The 20,411-nt window shown below is 43.5% G+C and overlaps 1 protein-coding gene and 1 long non-coding RNA gene across 4 annotated transcripts in view; both read right to left on the bottom strand.

Annotated features, from left to right (window-relative positions):
• Window positions 1-4,194, bottom strand: part of LOC143137493 (NACHT, LRR and PYD domains-containing protein 1 homolog) — a 61,458-nt gene extending 57,264 nt beyond the window's left edge. For all 3 annotated transcript variants that reach the window (XM_076297721.1, XM_076297722.1, XM_076297723.1), the window contains exon 1: window positions 3,989-4,194. The gene's annotated coding sequence lies outside the window, so the exon portion shown is untranslated. The remainder of the gene's footprint in view (window positions 1-3,988) is intronic.
• A 4,013-nt stretch (window positions 4,195-8,207) lies between these two features.
• Window positions 8,208-8,895, bottom strand: LOC143138378 (uncharacterized). Its single transcript, XR_012990182.1, has 3 exons — window positions 8,845-8,895; window positions 8,582-8,741; window positions 8,208-8,292 (listed from the first exon to the last, which is right to left on the bottom strand). It is a non-coding gene; the product is annotated as an uncharacterized LOC143138378 (long non-coding RNA).
• Window positions 8,896-20,411: the final 11,516 nt, after the last annotated feature.

Raw genomic sequence — 20,411 nt, 5'->3', positions numbered from 1 at the left:
TTTTCCCATGTTGTACCTGATTAGTCTAACCTAGTCTAACATGTATCCTTTATTTCCCTACAACATGTTCCCAAAAAAAACCCTGGGCCATGAGCATTGCCTACATTTTAAAACCATTGTAGCATTTTCCTCTCCAGCATGTTCCAAAGGATAATGTACTATGAAACTGAAATAACAAAACATCTAACTGGCAGATATAAAAATGTTCTAGGCTAGTTACTGAAGGCACATACTAGTCTGAAATTTCTAAGCACCAGCAGGGATTCGAACACCGGCCACTCCGGCTGAATGCAAGTGTGTTAACCACTGAACCACATGGCTGTGGACGAAATCTTCGTCTGAAGCTGTTGTGCTTCACGGTCAAAATGTGATGTTAGCAAAACTGGCCACTAGATGTCACCATGGAGTTACGTGTGTCGGATTGTTTTGAAACCTCGACACATTCCGGCGCAATTGCTTCGAACGTTTCGTTGTTTCACAAAGCCTCGTCCATCCCTTGTAGAAACACTGTTCTACTTCATCCATAGCCTAGCCTAATAGCCTAAAAATCTAAATGTAATTTGCTGCCCGGGCTTGTCTAGCAACTCTTCGTTGGCTTGCGAGCTGGAAAAATTCAGCTTCGATAAGGCCAATCACATTGTGTATAGAGTTGGTAGGCGGGCTTAACATAATGATTGATAGCAGAGTTGCAACGGTTCGGCATGAATTCCTTGCTACTTGAAAACAAAGAAGATGGACGTTGGTGTTGGCGAACAGCGTGACACGAGTTAAGTTTTTCTTAAGTTGGCAAAAGATTGAACCAGCCAACTACTGTAGCTCCGCTGGTGGGAAAACGCATGGGACTCATGAGTTGTAGCGCTATCCTATTGCGTGCAGAGGGAATTTCAAAGACAACTGATTATCCCGCCCCTTGGACTCAGCACTGCGAACGGTGAGTCCCCAGACCCTACATTTTAATGTGGGTCTGTCTCGTCAGGCTAGGAGAGGAACTTACCATCGTGACACCATGCCTTGGTGTTTTGGTTTGACCTTTGGTGTGCCTTAGTCCCAAAAAGGTTGAGAACCTCTGAGGTAGACAACTCTAGCTGTCAGTCAAAAACTAACTGCTAACAGCTGAACAGTTAGTGTGACCTGTGCACCACTTGAGTTGATGTTCCCCTTGTCTGTATGGGAGCTCGGACAACAGAGTGACCACTGAGGAACTAAACCTGAACTGTGTGTGCATGTGGAGCAGAAAGTCACATAGTCCCAAGAAGAATCTCCCAAAGACAGATTTATAAGTCACACACACATACAGTACACACACATACATGCACACACACGCACACATACACACAAACACACCACACACACACATACGCAGGCACACACACACCACACAGATACACACATGCATGTGCAATAGTGTTGTCACGATACCAAAATTAATGTTTTGATACCGATACCAAGTCAAGAATTGCGATTTCGATACTTCTTCGATACTTTTTCAAAGATGTATTTGATTTGGGGGGGCCCACCACCTTGACATCATCAGTAATATTGAATATAGTGTGATCATTCACACAAGTGGTCATCCTAGATTCTGCTTGACACTCCACACACACACAAACACACACGGAAAATGATGGCTTGTCATATGTTTCTATTTCATATATTGAAATTCCTATAAAGTGCACATTGGTAAAGTGAGTGCACATTGGTGATGTGTAGGTGTAATTGAGTGCCTCTCACTTTAAGAAATATGTGAGAGTAATTAGCCTTCAGTCTCACGGTTTTAGTCTAGTCAAGTCAAGTTTATTTATATAGCGCATTTCATACACAGAGGTCATTCAATGTAACCTGACTCTCGCCAGATGAATTTCGTTCCGCCTAGCTCCACTCACATCCATCTGGGATCGGTTCCTTTGTATATAAGTATAGTATATATACTTTTTTGATCCCGTGAGGGAAATTTGGTCTCTGCATTTAACCCAATCCGTGAATTAGTGAAACACACTCAGCACACAATGAGGTGAAGCACACACTAATCCCGGCGCAGTGAGCTGCCTGCATCAACAGCGGCGCTCGGGGAGCAGTGAGGGGTTAGGTGCCTTGCTCAAGGGCACTTCAGCCAACTACTGGTCGGGGCTCAAACCGGCAACCCTCCGGTTACAAGTCTGAAGCGCTAACCAGTAAGCCACATCTGCCTCAAGAGTGAGAGTGATTTCAGCACCAGATTGTATGGTTGAGCCAATCAGGACGCAGGGCGGGAGTTTCATAGATGTGACGTAGCGTAGAAGCGACTGTGAGACTGTTCTCAGCGTCACGGGTTGGCTTCGATGTGAGTGGTTGAAGTAGCACATCAATAGATGACTGACAAGTGGCTTATCCAATCTTATGCAAGGATTTTTTAATAAGGCCCAGCCTTCTGAAGCACCACTTCAATGGATCGATCCCAGATGGATGAGTGGAGCTAGGCGGAACAAAATTCATCTGGCGAGAGTCAGGTTACATTCAATGTAATCCCAGCTCAAAACATACCTTTTCTTAGTGTTTCCCGATTCATCTTGACCGGAGCCCTGCTTGTACTGTTGTCTCCTTCGTGTATTTGTATCGTCTGCTTTATGATGTGTTTTTTGTATGGCCTGCCTCTGTCTTATTTGTTATACTGTATGTTATATGTTTGCTTCCCACTGGTCTCTGTAAAGCACTTTGGTTGATGCAAGTCATGTTTAAACGCTCTATATAAATAAATCTGATTGATTGATTGATTGATTGATTGATTGAATGTGCTTTACATGAACAAAACCAAACAATAATAGCAAAATAAAAGCATAGAAACAAATAAACAAATAAAAGCATAGAAGGGCAATATAGTCAAAGAATAGTTCAAAAGGTAAAGATCATAATAAAAAGAAAACATAAAACACACAAGGTAAAATCATTTAAAAAATAGAGAATGATTAAAAAGACAAAATAAAAGACACAAGGTAGAATAATTTTCAAGACAGAAAATTGTGAATAACAGTTGCGCATAGTGCATAACGATATGTGGATGCATTTCATTATGTTCTCTATGTGATTAGAAAAATAAATGTTCAAAAAACGAACAAGTCGAAGAAAATCTTTCTTGGATCATAGAAGAGATTAGTGTCTTGCAATGTTCATTAATGATTTTAGTAAGCACTGACCAACGTGACTTGAGCTAACGGGATAGTTAGCAAGAAACTCTATCCAGATGTAAACGTTTACAATGGTTGCGTAGCCTGTTTTTAAATTACATTAAACCCAAATAGTAGGCCTAAATGACCTAAATCCCACTGCCTAGGTAGGTTAGCATCATAAACTTGAGAGATGCAAGTGAGCAAACTTGATATTAGCCTATTAGTGTTACCATAGCATCACTTTAACTAGCAGCCATGTGTCGCTGTTTATGGCACGACAGCTGTGCATATCTGTGTGTGAGGGGAAAAGACGCACAGGCTAGGGGAGGCACACACACACAGGCACACACACACACACACAAACATATGCAGGCACACACACACCACACACATACACACACACACACACACACACACACACACACACACATACACACACACACGCATGTGCACGCGCACACACACACACACACACACACATAGACACTCACTCACTCACTCACACAGACGCACGCGCGTGCACACACACACACGCAAACAGACTTCCTCTTGTGGACAAATTATGAAACACCAGCACTTCCGTAAGATATTTAACTTTGAATACATAATTTTGTTAAATAAAGTCTAAACTTCATATGTGTGATATGATAACTACTTAGCACTTAGCAGTTTCAACAACAAAATCATAAGACGTTGTAAGCATAATTGAGGACCATATCATATACTCCACAGTCTTCTCAGGGCGTGTTGATATAATATCACTGACTGTGCAGTGCAGCCTAGCTGGCTTTGTACTCAGTTATATGCTACTGAACAACTCATTAAATCATTAAACTTCAACTTACAACTTATGCGTCTGTGGCGTCCCTCTCCCGAGTCTCTTTGCCGACTGAAGTGGTTGTGGCTAGATGGGATACAGCTAACAACGGAAGTCACGTAACAGATAGTGAAATCTTCAGTGAAATCTCCATAGAAATAAACAGTATCAGGACAGGAAGTAACCTAACCCTAATCCTAACCCTAACCCTTAGCTGTATCCCTTCTAGACACCACCGACGGAAGTCTGTTTGAGAAAACTTGTTTCCGTGGTTGGTAAGAGGACGTGCTTCCTGCTGTCACTTCCTGTTTTCAGGCTTATGCTGCCTTTCACTTTCGTATGAGACCTTAAAGTAGCAAAGTCCTACCCTGGAAATCCAGAGTTCTTGTGAAAGCACAATGGATTTGTCTCTGCGAGACACTCTGGCAATGAGCAATGATGCATGTTACTTTTACCCAGGGGTGAAAGTAGTTTTTATTTGTTGGTGGTACTATGATATAGAGTTATAATGCGCGCGCATCGCGCGCACTGAAAATTTCACTTAGCCTAATTATTTATTATTTATTTATTTGTTTATTTACTGTATCTACTATAGTCTACTATAGTCTATTATTACTGTATTATAGTCTACTTATCAAGCATTCACTAGGACTTCTTATCACTCTAGTATCACTCTTTAACACACCTGTTTTTGATTATGAATAAATTGTAAACACTTAATTTCAACATTTAATTATTTAATTATTTAGCCTAGTATTCTGCTCGCTCCCACATCCAATCGTTTTTTTTTATATAGGCTACTGTATATCATGAAACACGTTTCTTTGAGTCATGCCTTTTTATTTGGGAGACTGCAACATACTTCTGAGCGCTAAAACACTTTCATTATTGCTGCGCAAGATCTAGTTAAGCCGCACACGCGCTGTCTGTCTCTTGTCTCTCCAGCGAAACACTGCACACATAAAACCAATATAGGCTATTGAAACATCAACATATTTTTCTTTAGCCTGTATGTTTTTTTTTTATTTGGGAGACTTTCCAAGAAACGTCAGTCTGCTAAAACACTTTGGATACCAGTGCACGTTGGCGCTATTACTGTAGGCTACTGTACGCGCGCTATAGCTTGCTCGTTGTCTGTCCAGCTGCACGGGAGGTTTAGACACAATTCCGTTACAGTTCAGAACGATGTATATGAAATATATTTTGGGGAAAACGTGTTGCTTCTGGTAATTTGACGTTAGCAGTTGTGTTGTCATGCTGAAAGTGCAATATTTTTCAGAGACAGTATAGTTTTCTTTCCGGTACGGCGTACCCTCTCCAAATATTTTAGTGGTACTCCGTACCGGCCAGTACCGGCTTATTTTCACCCCTGCTTTTACCCCTTGCATCCCGGGGAACCAGCTAAACAGCTGAACCAGCTGAAGACAGCGCTGCAACATTGGAGGACAGTAAACATTGGTCGTAGTGTTATCCCAATGCATCGAAGTCCGGAATCATTCAGATTAAACATTGGTTTAGTGTTATCCAATTGCGTGCAGTGAGATTTTTAAATGCATGCTTGTTGCCACCCCTCGAGTTGGGCCATTACATTGTTCGTGGCCAGACCCTTAATCTTTCTAGATTACCAGGGTCTGGATTTTCCAGGCTAGTCCCACTGTTTCTGAAAAGGTGCATCCCATTCCTCTATGGACTCTATGCAGGACTCCATTTTGGATTAGCTTCCTACTGGGCAATACAATCAACTTCCTGTTTACACTGTACACAGTAGGCCATGGCAGACAATTACAGATTACTAGCCTGCCAGTATTAATATAGTAATTGTATTGAGCTATTTGTAATTGAACAACATAGCAAAGCTATCCAACCAGTTCAGTAACATCAGTTGCTTGATTAAGGTTAAGGACATTTTAAACCCTTTTCCTGTTTCCTGAGTGGCACAAGTCAGTCTACATTACCATGAGAGGGTCCTGAAGACAATGACTACAGAAAAAAGCATATTTGCCAATGTTTTACTGTAACGTAAACAGAAAGTTTATATGCCAGACTAATTTTGTAACGGTCAGATATCAAATCCTACTAAGTGGCCACGCTAACCACCGCGCCGCATTTTACATCCAAATTATCCCTCGGGCTGTGAACTGAGATGACTATAAATTGTATTGATCATTCAGATCCACTTTTCAATTCACATTTTTTCCAAAAGAGAGTATTGATTTTGATATGCACACACACACACTTACTTCTGCTCAGAAAGGTCACGACTGTGAGTTTGCATCGCTGTGTGTGCAAGGGGAGCTTGTAGAGATCCATCTTGCAGGTGCTGCTGAGCTTAGCTGTCTCCAGAGTAGGCGTAGCCAACTGACATCAGTAAAACTTCAGTGGTCTCAACGTAGTTTGGCTTCGCCTCAACACTACAGAGAATAGATACAGACAGCAGACAGTCACATCAGGTCTAATTTTGGGGGCTTTATTTGACAGGGCAGAGCAGACAAACAAAGGTGGAGAAGTCCAGCTTCAGAAAGTAAAAGTCTTACCACATGTCTGTGCCGACCATTCACTTAAACCAGCTGATTATAATTAGCACAACACTTCAGCCAGGTAGAGCAGCTAATGCACTCTATGCACGACTCCATTTTGGATTTGCTTGTACTGACATATCAATTTCCTGTTTACATTAATACATTAGCAGATATGGTTCTTTTCTGTAGCCATTGTCTCATGGTAATGTAGATCGACTATGTGAAAATCCTTCTAACAAACGGGAAAAGGGTTTAAATTGTTCTTAAAGGAGAAATCCAGCGAGTTTTCACATAGATCTCTGTTTCTCAAGGGCACCGAGTACTGTCGGTATGGAAAGAAAATGAAAATAATATTTTTTTCCTAACTTGAGTTGCTACAGTCAACACTTAAAGCTACCAGGCAGCTACACTCTGGGGGCATGTACATGGGGCAGCTACAGCGCTACACTCTGGGGGCATGTACATGGGGCAGCTACAGTGCTACACTCTGGGGGCATGAACATGGGGCAGCTACAGTACTACACTCTGGGGACATGAACATGGGGCAGCTACAGTGCTACACTCTGGGGGCATATAGCCTACATGGGGCAGCTACAGTGCTACACTCTGGGGGCATGTACATGGGGCAGCTACAGTGCTACACTCTGGGGGCATATACATGGGGCAGCTACAGTGCTACACTCTGGGGGCATGTACATGAGATGGCGATCTGTGTGAAAACTTGCCGGATTTCTCCTTTCACCTTAATCAAGCAACTGATGTTACTGAACTGCTTAGATAACTTTAGCTATGTCGTAACTAGCAAAAGCCTTCTATATTAAAACTGTCATAGCCTTTGTGCAGTGAATCAAAAATGCCTGTGCATAGAGTCTATTGGTGAAATCACCTGTGTCAAGTGCATCACTATTCATTGTCAGAATACCTTGCTGAGAAAATTCAAATTGGGCTCTCGTGAGAACTCTGGATTTCCAGGGTATATTGATTGTTTTAATGTAGTCTTACCAGCATTTTAATACTGTTCACTGATTTGAACTATTGTAATTTTTATTCATAAGTTGCTTTGGACAAAAGAGTCCAAAAATCATAAACCAAAATCCAAGTCCAAGTTTTGGAGTCCAAAATCCCATAACCATATCCATAATACTGCACTGTACGACTAGTAAGTAGTAATTAGCAGCCTATCCAGTCCAGGCTAGATATGTATTGCATGCTAGTACTGCTGCTATTAACTAGTAATTACAACCCAGATAGCAAAATCATTTTGGCCCAAATTTGGGCCAAAACTGGCATGCCATTTTGGCAAAGCTTTGGGATGATGTACGGCCCAAATTTGGGCCAAATTAGGCGTGCCAAAAGAAAAACAAAAGGCGGCCAAAACCAATTTTGGAATACCAAAATGTAGCCAGACATATCCCAAAGAGTTGCCAAAACCCCAAAACCTTGCCGAAAAGAGGCCTTAAATGACCCAAAGTGATGCCATAACTGACCCAAAGTGTTTCTATTTATTTATTTATTTATTTTTTATTTGTTTATTTATTTAAACCTACTATGTCCTAGTATTCTAGGCTCATATTAAGTTATATGGTTAAACTAGGTTCTGTGTGTTATGCAAAAAAAAATTAAATGAAGCAAAATATTTTAAAATTATATATGTTTTATTAAAGCTGTTCTGCTTGTTGCTCCTGGTTGGGAATCAGCTGGCGGTTTTTCCTCCCACCCTCCCTATCCCCAGCCCAGTAAAACCACCTCTTCACAGCCTCCTCAATTTCTTTGTTTGTAGCAGATAAGCAGGATGGATTTCTCCTCACTGCATCTGTAAATGAGAACATACACAAAACAAGTTTTCAGTGTCAGTGATTTACAGATTATTAACAGCAATAATGTATGCTACAATCTTCTTCACTATGCGAACTGTAAGCATTGTCAAACAAACTAATCATCTGGAAGATAGGTGTGAAGGTTCTGTTGTCTTCCACATTGCAAAAATGCTTTGAGTTCAGTTAAATTCTACTAAGAATTGGCTGACAGTTGAATGATGGTTTCAGCCTGATATCCCTATAGCTACAGGAGCCTTTGGGGAAAAAAAATGTTTTTATGCTTACCCATAACAACTGATTTGAGATGTAATTTCTCAAACGGGATTTTCCCGTTCAATCCCCGCCATGACATTTTCTTGGCCAGATTGTTCCTAATGGCCTGCTTCAGTATGCGCCAGACACTGTCCTTCACATCCACTCCCCCTGCCAATCCAAGAGTGATGACCTATAAAAGAACCAGTGGTATTATTTACTCAAAATAAAAGTACTATTGTTTGATAAATCACTCAGCATACCATTCATACCAAGAGAAATCAAAAGGAGCTCACCAATTCCTGGTGAAGGTCCCTGCTTGCGAGGTCGCGCTCCAAGACCTCCAGGGCCCCCTCATCCCCCAGGGGAAAATAAGCAGTATGCCTGGTGGTAGTGCACATCTGACCTCCTGGATGGATTTGTGGAGGTCCTGAACAATGTGGATCATGGTCTTCTGCTGGTCCAGCAGAATTTGTTGGTTTACCAACAGATCACGCAGAAGAGCTGAAAAACAAAAACAAAACATTAAGCATTAAAAGGCAGTTTTAAATAATCCTAAATGCATGTATGTGTGTAAGTACATATCTATCTGTAGCCTGTAGGAAGTAGGACTGTGTTTAAGAATAATGACATCAGGTTACTAAATTATATGGGCAAGTGCAATAGTTCTACATATTTTAAAAATGGGCTTGTGTAATATTTGTGAATAAACTTAATGACATTAGGTTATATGGGCAAGTGCAATAGTTCTACTTATTTATAAAACATTGAGTGATTCACTCCTATAAGGGCGAGTGCAATAATTGTGTGCAATTCTGGTGGTCTATGGGCGAAGTGCAATCCTGAGCTGGAAAATTAATTTAATTGTATTGTAAGAAGGGCAGGGGGTAGTCAACTGACAATTAGGAGCAGGCCTAGGCCTAGGCCTACTTGTTAATTGATAGGCCTATCCTTAATTTTATTGCACTAGACATCTGAATAAATCATAGCCTACTGATATTCCTAATAGTACAAGAATATCAGAATGGAATTTCCCCTTGGGAATCAATTATCTATCTATCTATCTATCTATCTATGATTCAACCACAAAATAGCAAAGGTTGAAAACACGCCTACAACGGAGCGTAGGGCTGTCATCAAAATGTGAGTTCGTGAAGTAGTTCGCTGCAATGTATGGTGGCTTTACAGACACTGGTGGACTGCTTAGAAAGCAAGATCCTTCAATCAACCAGGAGTTAGCAGCAAGTTGGGCCAACGGTTTATCAGGTAGCCTATGATAGTCCTGCCCCTAAATATCTTATAGCCTGTTTATGTCTACTAGCCTATTGTCTATGTTCATTTCCTACAACTTGCTAGCAGATCCCGTTTGCATCTGACGATGTTTTCGAAGGTAACTGTGACAGAGTGACCCACACTGTCACTATGTTTATACTTTTAATTATGTTTTTTGGCATGTTTTTTTTTATTGTAGGTGGTATGTACCATTGGCAGAGTGCACAGATTATTTTACTGTTATTTTTCTGCCAGTAATCGTGTTAAGATTTCAACTGCAGGTTCTTTGATTTAGTTTGTGTAGTTGCGCAAGAAGGGGCGTGTGCCCCTGGGTACCCAAATTGGCTGATTAGCCTTATAAGAAGCAGGCCTGTTTTTTTTCAATTAGGGGAGGTCACCTGATCACTTTAAATCCCTGTGGAGGGAGAAGGTGAGTCCTCTAGAATTGCACATGTTGTGCGTACCTGACACTGCTGTGAGTGGTTAGGATGATTGTGCGGCTTATTATAGTCCAATGTGTGACTCCGCGTTTTTGTTTGTATTTTGTCTAGTCTACGAGTCATTGTTTTTTGTAATTAATATTTTTTACTTTTCACGGGTGTTTTCGGAGTATATCCGCTGAGTCAATAAACCTTTTTACACCTAAACCTGTCTGCTTCTCCTGGACCACGAGGCTACATTCTCACATTTGGTGGCAGTGGTGGGATACCAGTGGCCATGGAGAGGTAGACCGACAGTGAGGTTTATTTTTTTTTGGTGGATTAATTATTTTTTGGTGCATCGCTATGAAAGAAGATTGGCAGAGGAAAATGGAGGCAGAAGATCTGCTTAAGTGGCTAGAACTGGAGGACGATTGGGAGGAGGCTACCCCTCTCCTGGTGGCGGCATTAGAAGAGCGGTTTGCTGAGCTGTGGGCAGCGTGGCTGCGACAGTTCCCGGCAATAACAACCTGGCAGCTCTACTTCGGCTCCCAGAGGTTTCTCATGCAGCAGCTGGGCAAGGGAATATCACCGGGTGACCTGCACTGCTCTTGTCGTCCAGAAAATCGGAAGGAGACTTGCTGCACACACTGCTGTATGGGTGACCACCATACTACAGCCTGCCCAGACGCTCCTGACTTCTGGTGTGGTCACACCCGGAGGTATGGGCATAGCTTGGCTATGTGCGTCTTCCACCAGCCTTGGGAGGTTCCAGCAGAGGCCCATCCTCCAGCAACAGGGCCTGTGGAGGCCCATCTCATCATGACTGGGTCCGATACGGTTCTTCCACTAACGGTGAGCTCACCGGAGACTACGGCGCTAACAGCGGGTCAACCGGAGACTCCACCATCAATGGGGGGTGCAACCGAGCCCCAAATACCAACTAGGAGGCCGGTGGCCCATACACAGGTGGCAGAGGCTACCGAAACCCAGTCACAGAGACCGCTATGGACAGGGAAAGCCTCTCAAAGCAAGAGAGGTAAGCGGCAGAGGCCGCGAAAGCCTTCCCTGTACTCTGGGTCAGGGGGAACAGACACGGCGTATCAGATGCCTTGGCTCCCCGAAAGAGGGACAGGTCGCTATAAGGGACTACTGATTCCGCCAGAGGCGAGCTTTGGGTCATTATGGGACTTGCATAGCGGTATGTGTCGGCCTTACTTTCAAGTAGGCCCAAACTTGTTCACAAATATTATGCCGTTTGTTCTATTTCTGCCTGTCATTATTGTGTTTGTATGTGGTGGTTTATTTCATTTGATTTCTCTGCAACCTTATTTCCCTTTGGGTATGTTGTGATGCACCTCTTAGGTCTTGTCTTTAATTGTAGTTTGTCTTAAGGGGTGCTGTTTGTACCCTCTCTCCTGTGTCTTCAGCTAGCCGGCAAGCCTTGACATAAGGGTGGGGGTGTGTGACAGAGTGACCCACACTGTCACTATGTTTATACTTTTAATTATGTTTTTTGGCATGTTTTTTTTATTGTAGGTGGTATGTACCATTGGCAGAGTGCACAGATTATTTTACTGTTATTTTTCTGCCAGTAATCGTGTTAAGATTTCAACTGCAGGTTCTTTGATTTAGTTTGTGTAGTTGCGCAAGAAGGGGCGTGTGCCCCTGGGTACCCAAATTGGCTGATTAGCCTAATAAGGAGCAGGCCTGTTTTTTTTCAATTAGGGGAGGTCACCTGATCACTTTAAATCCCTGTGGAGGGAGAAGGTGAGTCCTCTAGAATTGCACATGTTGTGCGTACCTGACACTGCTGTGAGTGGTTAGGATGATTGTGCGGCTTATTATAGTCCAATGTGTGACTCCGCGTTTTTGTTTGTATTTTGTCTAGTCTAGTCGAGTCATTGTTTTTTGTAATTAATATTTTTTACTTTTCACGGGTGTTTTCGGAGTATATCCGCTGAGTCAATAAACCTTTTTACACCTAAACCTGTCTGCTTCTCCTGGACCACGAGGCTACATTCTCACAGTAACGTACATACTTTTAGCCTACCATACTTCACATCTAAAATGCCTTCATGCATTTTTAATGCAGTTTTATAGGCTACAAAGGTAGCCAATGATCGGCTCACTGAATTATATGACCTACAGGCTACATGTAACGGTGTGGAGCATGACTGGCGTTTATAACATAAACGAATATTCTGAGTAACTTGATGTTAGCAATGACAATGTATTTTTAAAATGAGAATAAACGCGACTTACCTTACGTTGTCTGCCGGCAAACTGATGTGAGACTGGGGGCTCTTCAGGGCATGGAATGTTCAAAATTCCCGGCGTTTGCACAGCCTTTTGGCAAGCCAGAGAGATGCCAAAGTGCGCCCGTAAGTCATACGATGCGGTCCGCTCATCAACTTTTCAGCTGGTTAACCAGACATAGGCCATAACTAAGCCAAAATTGCATGGCGCCCTTAATGTATTATGGCAAATCATAATTAAGCCACAGGTCGCCCAAAAGACTTAGAGGGAGCTTTTCTTGTGCCAAAACAAGCCCAAAGGGCCAAATGTATACCAAAACAAAGCCAAAATGATTTGCTATCTGGGAAGCAGCAGTGAGGACATAAAAGATCAGATGCACCCTGGGAGGTTTTAACCCAAATGCATTTGTACATGTTGTGCCATGTAAGAAAAAAAACTGTTTTCTCACTTCACACACACACATACATACACACACACACACACACACACAGTCTCACTACTCACTCTCTCTCTCACACACATACACACACCCACGCAGTTTCACTTACTTTCTCTCTCACTCTCTCTGTCTTTATCTCTCACACACACACTTACACACACACACACACACACAGTTTCACTTACTCTCTCTCTCGCTCTCTCTCTATCTCACACACACACACACACACACACACACGCACTCACACACTCACACACACACACACATGTCCCTGCGTTCACACTTGCCGTGTTTCCATAGTGCATTCCGTCATGCTCCCACATGCCTGACGTTCGTGAGCCAGGTCCACCAATCAGGTGTCACATGACACACACACACACTCCAAGAGCCAGGTCCACCAATCAGGTGTCACATAACACACACACACACTCTGAGAGCCAGGTCCACCAATCAGGTGTCACATAACACACACACACACTCCAAGAGCCAGGTCCACCAATCAGGTGTCACATAACACACACACACACTCTGAGAGCCAGGTCCACCAATCAGGTGTCACATAACACACACACACACTCTGAGAGCCAGGTCCACCAATCAGGTGTCACATGACAACTACACACACACTCCAAGAGCCAGGTCCACCAATCAGGTGTCACATAACACACACACACACTCTGAGAGCCAGGTCCACCAATCAGGTGTCACATAACACACACACACACTCTGAGAGCCAGGTCCACCAATCAGGTGTCACATGACAACTACACACACACTCCAAGAGCCAGGTCCACCAATCAGGTGTCACATAACACACACACACACTCCAAGAGCCAGGTCCACCAATCAGGTGTCACATAACACACACACACACTCCAAGAGCCAGGTCCACCAATCAGGTGTCACATAACACACACACACACTCCAAGAGCCAGGTCCACCAATCAGGTGTCACATGACACACACACACACACACTCCAAGAGCCAAGTCCACCAATCAGGTGTCACATGACAACTACACACACACACACACACACACACTCTGAGAGCCAGGTCCACCAATCAGGTGTCACATAACACACACACACACTCCAAGAGCCAGGTCCACCAATCAGGTGTCACATAACACACACACACACACACACTCCAAGAGCCAGGTCCACCAATCAGGTGTCACATAACACACACACACACTCCAAGAGCCAGGTCCACCAATCAGGTGTCACATGACACACACACACACACACTCCAAGAGCCAGGTCCACCAATCAGGTGTCACATGACACACACACACTCCAAGAGCCAGGTCCACCAATCGGGTGTCACATGACACACACACTCCAAGAGTCAGGTCCACCAATCGGGTGTCACATGACAAATACACACACACACTCTGAGAGCCAGGTCCACCAATCAGGTGTCACATGACACACACACACACACACACACTCTGAGAGCCAGGTCCACCAGTCGAGTGTCACATGACACACACACACACACACACACTCCAAGAGCCAGGTCCATCAGTCGGGTGTCACATGACACATTCTCTGACTGCTCCTCCATTACCACATAATAACCTGCTCACTAGCGGCTAACATGGGCTGAGCTCTCCTAAACGCGCATCCTCCATTACCACATAATAACCTGCTCACTAGCGGCTAGCGGCTAACATGGGCTGAGCTCTCCTAAACGCGCATCCTCCATTACCACATAATAACCTGCTCACTAGCGGCTAGCGGCTAACATGGGCTGAGCTCTCCTAAACGCGCATCCTCCATTACCACATAATAACCTGCTCACTAGCGGCTAGCGGCTAACATGGGCTGAGCTCTCCTAAACGCGCATCCTCCATTACCGCATAATAACCTGCTCACTAGCGGCTAGCAGCTGACATGGGCTAGCATCTCGTTGCTGATTTGATGGAACAGTTTGTTGTTTTTATGGGCAAGGTTTTTACAGTTTATTCAGGACACAGGCAGCTAGCGGATGGTGAGGTGATGTTTGCTGTATGATATACAGATGTATGCTGTAAAAGAAATGTTTTAGCCTAAAAATCGTATGACCTGTTTGGCCTCGACCCGGGCAAAGAAAGAGTTTAGGTCCGCCAGTGAGGTGTCATGCCTCTACTGCCGCTGTCTTGCCCTTGTAGTTGGTCAGGTGCTGTATATTAGCCACATGTGTTTGTGCGCATGTGTGTGTGTGTGTGTGTGAGCGTGTGTGTGTGTGTGGATAGTGTGCATGTGTGTATGTGTGTGTGGATAGTGTGTGTGTGCACATTTGTTTGTGTGCGCATGTGTGCGTGTGTGTGTGCATGTGCGTGTGTGTGTGTGTGGATAGTGTGTGTATGTGTGTGTGTGTGTGTGTGCGCGCATGTATGTGTGTGTGTGTGTGTGGATAGTGTGTGTATGTGTGTGTGTGTGTGTGGATAGTGTGTGTATGTGTGTGTGTGTGTGTGTGTGCGCGCATGTATGTGTGTGTGTCTGTGTGTGTGCATTATACAGGGCCGGTTCTCCCTATACGCACACTACGAAAGTTGCGAAGGGCCCCGCAAGTTAATGAAGGCCCCCTCCCCCGTCTCTCCTGGAGTCAAGCTATAGTGACAGACAAGTTAGTAAGCCCTATACAGTTATAGCGACAGTGCCTCATACATTAAGAAGATGAACATGAAACCGAATTACCATTCAGGGCATGAAAAACGGAAGAAACGCCACGAGAATGACAGCGGGAACAGCAGTCAGGTAAACTTGCGTTCGTTCCATGGTTTGATGTCAACATGCGTCTCTCCAGCACGTGTTGCTGGTCTAGCATAGGCCTACCTAACAGGGCAGTGAATCCCCTGATCTGTCTGCGGCTTGCTTGCCAGCCTTTCCCAGTCACAGTACTTAGCAAAGTTGTGAAATATAATCGCATATTCCGTTTGTCTGAATGCGGGCGACTGGCTACATTTTAAAAAAAAAAGACCGCATCTTTAAATGCGTTCATAACGTGCAGCTCTGGATAAAACGCAGTTTTTCAGCAGAAACATGCGAGGACCCGTCTAAACTAATCGTTGATTTCACTCTTCCCATACAAGAACTAATTGTTTTACAATGTTTTAGTCAAGCTTTATAGCCTAGGCTACAACTGAACGTAGGCCTATGCAAAATGAAAAGTAGGCCTAGCCTAATGTATTAACTTTGATTCGCTGTGCTGCATTTACGATGCACATCGTAAATTAGGCATATATGAAGTATTACAGTAAAATGATTGTTTAAAATAGTCTACGTTTGAATAAAATATTGAAATAATAAGAGAATCAGGGGAGCCAGTTCATAGCCTATGTCTTTGGCAAGTAGTCTACTACAGACACACAGGTGAAGAACAGTCAGCCAGGCTACTAGCACAACCAGACCCTTACAAAAAAAAACAAACTGCATTACTTCAAGTGTCAAACTGCAGATTTCTGAGTATGAAAACCGCAGTTTTGGAGAAAATATTTGCAGTTCTTATGCAGGGAATGCAGTATTTTAGACACAAAACAACTGCATTGTACTGCATAGTACTGTACTTTACTACAGAAATGCAGTATTTTGGACATGAAAATACTATACTGCACTGTAGCCTACTGTGGTATAACGGAACTGTACTTGAAAAAACTGCAGTTATTTTTTGTAACGGGATATGTACAGCACGCATCAAAAGCAAACAACCCAGACACTGAAACGGGGCATTTATTGCTGTGTGAAGGTGATTCACACACAATCATGTTTCTTTCTCCTGGTCCTTTGTAGGGAGAAACACTATATCTGGTAACTTCCATAGACATCCAAAATGGGGTGGGATGATTGTATTAGGAGCACTGAGGTGTCAGACGATACTGTAAAAAAATGGTTACATTTTCACGCTCAGAGTTCAGGTAGGAGGGCCCCTTAGCAGGATTTTGCTTAGGGCCCCATGGAGGTCTGAAACAGCACTGGCATTATATAATTGTGTGTTGTGCTGTCAGTATGCAGTACTCCTATGTCCCCAGGGACAGTGTGTCCAAAGGAGATACAGAATGTCTTGGGGATGCGTGTGTGTGTGTGTGTGTGTGTGTGTGTGTGTGTGTGTGTGTGTGTGTGTGTGTGTGTGTGTGTACATGTGTGTGTGTGTGTGTGTGTGTGTGGACAGTCTGTGTGTGTGTGTATGTGTGTGTGTGGACAGTGTGTGTGTGTGTGTGCAGGTGTGTGTGCATAGTGTGTGTGGATAGTGTGTGTGTGGACATTGTGCAGGTGTGTGGACAGTGTGTATGTGTGTGGATAGTGTGTGTGTGTGCGTGTGGATAGTGTGACAGTGTATCCGAGGGAGAGGCTCAGGGACATTGGTTGGACGTGAGATACAAACACATCACTCATGTTGAGAGCCTCTGGCAAAACCCACTCCGTCACATAAGGTGCTGCGCTGGGAGGAACTTTAAAGAGTGTGTGTGTGTGAGAGAGAGAGAGAGAGTGTAGGTTTATACCGTTTGTCTATGAAATGTGTATTTATACATTTATACAGTATATGTCTATACATGTGTCTGTGTCTTTCTATGTGTGTGTGTGTGTGTGGCTGTGTGTGTATGTGTGTGTGTGTGTGTATGTGTGTGTGTGTGTGGGGGGGGGGGGGTATACTGTTAGTCTATGAAATGTGTATTTATACGTTTATACAGTAATGTCATGTGTCTGTGTGTGTGTGAAGAGTGTGTGTGTGCATGTGTAATGTATGTGTGTGTGTGAGTAAATGAGTGAATGCATGTACTGTGCGTGTGTGTATTTATGCGAGTGAGTGAGTAAATGTATTTATGTGTTAATGTGTATATATGTGTGTCTGTGAGTGACCGAGCGAGTGTGTGTGTGTGTGTGTGTGTCGGAGGGCTCCACATAGAGTATTGTTGCTACAGATATGTTCCAAGTTCACTGTTTTCTTCCATGTTGCGGTTCTGATATTTACTTTGGTTTGTTAAGTAAGGGACAATGGCCGCCAAGGTGTCTTGTTATACGAGGGCGAGGCAAAGAACTCCCCGACGCACATTAATTCCGCGAAGGCCGTTATCTCTCTTAACACCCGGTTGGCACTATAGTGAAGGCCGTTATCTCTCTTAACACCCGGTTGGCACTATAGCGAAGGCCGTTATCTCTCTTAACACCCGGTTGGCACTATAGGCAATAGCCTTCATAGCACGCAAAGGAAACACGAAGCTGACTTGTTCAGTTTGTTGTACATCGTCCTTCGGCCCTAACAGCGATAGCATGGACAGTTAGCTTGTTTACAGTTGATTCCATTGTTGCGAGGCCTGCTTTCAGGCTCAACACTCGTCGTCCTACTATGGTTGTTATAGTTACCAGTCAGTCATGGAAGAAAACTCGCACACCATTGTTTGCCGTTGAAGAATAAATAAAAGAAGTGTTTAATCCATCGACCAATGTGCTACCAAGTGAGGTGACAAACGTTTCGGTCCTCAGACCTTCATCAGTGCAAACCATATACAATGACGTGGCGCCTATTTATAGTCTGCGTCTACTTGGTTACAGCTCTGTCAATCAACCTGACCCCTAGCTAGGTAGGTTGAAGTGTAGACTCAGAGAAACATGGGAAAAGAAGGCCCTCAGGCTCTTCGTTACAGTAGACCTAGACATAGAAAGTAGTCAAGTTATTGCAAAAAATAAAATAAAATAAAAAGAATTTTACATGCAAAATAGAGAAACAAGAAAAACATAAGGAAACAAGATTAACAATGAGCAAGTGAATATTAAACAATAGATGGATATACGGATATATAGTAAGCAGATTAAACATTCTCAGATAAACCAGCTCAAAGGAAACAAGACAAATCAAAGTCGTCATTTAACCCATGTGGATGTAGCGTTTTAAGGTAGTAAATCCAGCGTGCTTCACACTGAAGGAGCATCTGTCCTGTACTGCTCCTCCTACGGGTAGAAGAGACTCTATCTATTCCTAAAAATTTAAGATCTGACATGGAGTGGTTGGCTTCTGTGAAATGACGCGCAACTGGCGATTTAGGGTCATGCCTGTTAATAGCACTGCGGTGTTCATTGAGCCTGACTCTTAGCTGTCTCCTTGTGCAGCCTGTGTATTGCAAACCACAAGGGCAATATAGCAAGTAAATTACATTAGTGGAATTGCATGTAATGAATTTTCTTATGTTGTATTGTTTGCCAGTGGAGTAGCTTGTGAATTGGCTGGTCTTCGTGATCGAAGTACAGGACATGCAATTGCGGCTGGGAAAGAAGCCCGTGAGATCATCTAAGCGTTCACGGGGACCCATAGAGTGATTGAAGGTGTCCGAGTGGACCAACCTGTCTTTTAGGTTAGCAGATCTGGAGTGAGTAAAAAGGGGTGGGTTGGGAAAAAGCTCAGCACATTTGGGATCAGCCTGAAGAACATGCCAGTGCTGTCTAATGACATGTTTGATTTGTTGGCTGAGGGGTGTGTAAGTTGTGCAACAAATCAAAGGTGGATCGCTACGCTGGGTGTTCAATATGGCGCGATCACGATGTACATATTTGCGTACTCGTTCAAGGGCACTATCAAGAACCTCAGAGGTATAACCTCTTGCACGGAAATCCATGTAAAGTGCTTTGGACTCAACCTCGAAGTCGTCGTCTCTGTGACAAATGCGTCTAATGCGTAAAAACTGACTGTAAGGGAGTCCCTTCTTACTCGGTGCAGGATGGAAACTAGACGCATGTAGATAGCTGTTCATGTCTGTGGGTTTTTTGTATAGAGTGGTGTGTAGAGTGCGGGTGTCTCGCACTACCCAGGTGTCCAGAAAATGTATGCGCTTGTGATCAAATTCAAGACTGAATTTAATGGAGTCAATGAGAACATTAAGATAGTCATGGAACTCATGAAGATCTGCTTCTGTGTGTCAGGGAGCCTATAGGACTGGTTGTTTTTGGCTCCCTCTGGTGTTGATCTATGTTTTGTTTCACATTTCAGTTTTTTCCTGTTGCCACACCCTTGTCCTTATTTGGTCTGTTTCCTGTCTTGCCTATTATCTCCCAATTACCTTCCCACCTGCATTTTATCTCCGTTCGTTTGTTGAGTATTTAAACCCCGTGTTGTTCATTGTTCTTTGTCTGATCGTCGTGTCTGTGTTTGTGAGACCTGCCTAAGACTACCTGTACCCAGCACGTAAGCTCGGCTGACTTCAGTTTTTTGTGCTCTGTTTAGTTTTGAAACTACCCCGCCTGAGAGGTCTTTTGTTTTCAAGAGCCTGTTTTTGTTTGATGACCAAGTTTGTGGAGTATTGGCTATTTTCACACCAATAAACCAAGACTGCAAGATATTCGGTAATCTGCATTTGATTCCTCTGACCACCCTGACACTGTGCCCTTCCAAATAAAAAATAAATCGTCTATATATCGCTTGTAAAGAAGTATGTTGTCGGAAAATGGATTGTCAGCATGGATGTGGTGATGCTCAAGGTAACCCATGAACAGATTAGCAA

Source organism: Alosa pseudoharengus, unplaced genomic scaffold, assembly GCF_046254945.1.
Source record: "Alosa pseudoharengus isolate Yale_2024_CS ecotype anadromous, Long Island Sound unplaced genomic scaffold, YU_APseudo_1.1 YU_APseudo_1.1_scf_21, whole genome shotgun sequence".
Classification (NCBI taxonomy): Eukaryota; Metazoa; Chordata; class Actinopteri; order Clupeiformes; family Clupeidae; genus Alosa; species Alosa pseudoharengus.
The sequence above is the reverse complement of the archived record's forward strand: the minus strand, read 5'-3'. Positions and strand labels throughout refer to the sequence as shown.